This window comes from Mandrillus leucophaeus, unplaced genomic scaffold, assembly GCF_000951045.1.
Source record: "Mandrillus leucophaeus isolate KB7577 unplaced genomic scaffold, Mleu.le_1.0 Scaffold497, whole genome shotgun sequence".
In the NCBI taxonomy this organism is placed as follows: domain Eukaryota; kingdom Metazoa; phylum Chordata; class Mammalia; order Primates; family Cercopithecidae; genus Mandrillus; species Mandrillus leucophaeus.
The window spans coordinates 1176152-1178155 of record NW_012105331.1 but is presented as its reverse complement, the minus strand read 5'-3'; the positions used below and the strand labels follow the sequence as shown (position 1 = coordinate 1178155).

At 52.3% G+C, this 2004-nt stretch overlaps 1 pseudogene across 1 annotated transcript; it reads left to right on the top strand.

The window, feature by feature from the left end:
- The first annotated feature begins 462 nt into the window (after positions 1–462).
- LOC105550763 lies at positions 463–1776 on the top strand (annotated as a pseudogene). Its single transcript, XR_001007766.1, has one exon. The product of XR_001007766.1 is annotated as an adenosylhomocysteinase-like (transcript).
- The last annotated feature ends 228 nt before the right edge of the window (positions 1777–2004 follow it).

Here is a 2004-nt window from a genome sequence, read left to right as displayed (position 1 = left end):
ATAAAAGCTACATTTTTAAAATAAATTATTAACATTATTCACTTCTTGCATTATTCTGGATAAACATATTTTAGTGACCTACAAAGTCCTATGTAATCTGTGCTCCATTCCCTTCCCACCCCTCTGAGATCATCTCTTATCATGATCCCACTCACTCACTCTATGCCAGCCATATGGCCTCCTTGCTGTTCCTCCAGCACACCCACCTTTTCCTGCCTCACTGCCTTCACCTGTGCCGCTCCCACTGCCTGGCTGCTCTTCTCCCACATGTATCCATGGCTTATTCCCTCTGTTCACCAAAGGCTCTATGGAAATGTCACTTTCACAGGGAGTCCTTCCCTGACTATCCATTACAAATACCACTGTTGCCCTGCCCAGTGCTGCCGGCCCTGTGCCTGTCCCCAGTTTGAGGCTTGGTTCTGTTTGCCCATGTCCATCATTCTGTGCAGAAGCACCACCAGTATGTCTCATTAACTACCCTACGAAGTTGCTGACACTGGTTTGGCTGCCTGGGGGTGGAAGGCCCTGGACACTGAGGAGAATGAGAAGCCAGGCCTGATGCACATGCAGGAGCTGTACTGAGCCTCCAAGCCACTGAAGGGTGTCTGCATCACCGGCTGCCTGCACGTGACCGTGGAGACAGTTGTCCTCACTGAGACCATCCTTGTCCTGGGTGCTGAAGTGCAGTGGTCCAGCTGCAACATCTTCTCCATCCAGGACCATCAGCAGCTGCCACTGCCAAGGCTGGGAGTCCAGTGAATGCCTGGAAGGGTGAAATGGAGGAGAAGTACCTGTGGTGCATCAAGCAGACACTGTACTTCAAGGACAAGCTCCTCAACATGATTCTGGACGTCAGTGGGGACCTTACCAACCTCACCCACACTAAGTACCCACAGCTCTTGTTGGGCATCAGAGACATCTCTGAGGAGACCACGACTGAGGTCCACAACCTATACAAGATGATGGACAGTGGGATCCTGAAGGTGTCCACCATCAACGTTAATGACTCTGTCACCAAGAGCAAGTTTGACAACCTCTATGGCTGCCACCAGTCCCTCATAGATGGCATCAAGTAGGCCATAGGTGTGATGATTGCCAGCAAGGTAGCTGTGGTAGCTGACTATGGTGATGTGGGCAAGGGCTATGCCCAGGCCCTGCAGGGTTTCGGGGCTCGCTCACATCATTATCACCGAGATCGACCCCATCAATGCACTATAGGCTGCCATGAAGGGCTATGAGGGGACCACCATGGACGAGGCCTGTCAGGAGGGCAACATCTTTGTCACCACCACAGGCTAGGTTGACATCATGCTTGGCTAGCTGCCCAACAGGCACTTTGAACAGACGAAGGATGATGCCATCGTGTGTAACACCGGACACTCTGATGTGGAAATCGATGTCAGGTGGCTCAACAAGAATGCTATGAAGAAGATGAACATCAAGCCCCAGATGGACCAGTACTGGCTAAAGAACGGGCGTGGCACCATCCTGCTGGCTGAGTGTCAGCTGGTCTACCTGGGTTGTGCTATGGACCAACCCAGCTTTAGGATGAGTAACTCCTTCACCAACCATGTGATGGTGCAGATTGAGCTGTGAACCCACTCAAACAAGTACCCCACTGAGGTTCACTTCCTGTCCAAGAAGCTGGATGAGGCAGTGGCTGAAGCCCATCTGGGCAAGGTGAACATGAAACTGACCAAGCAGACTGAGAAGCAGGCCCAATATCTGGGCATGTCCCGTGATAATCCCTTCAAGCTGGATCACTACCACTACTGAGAGCCAGGCCTGTCCTTCACCTTCCAGTGGTCCTCTTTGCCCAGGCCCCGCCTCTCCTCCCTAAGGGCAAATGGCATCAACTTTGTGATTGGTCCAGCTGTTGTCCTTGCCCAGGCCCCGCCTCTCCTCCCTAAGGGCAAATGGCATCAACTTTGTGATTGGCTTGCCAGTGTTCCCCATCAACTCCCTGGGGTTGGTCACTCAGTTTTCAGCCTGTGCTGCATCCCT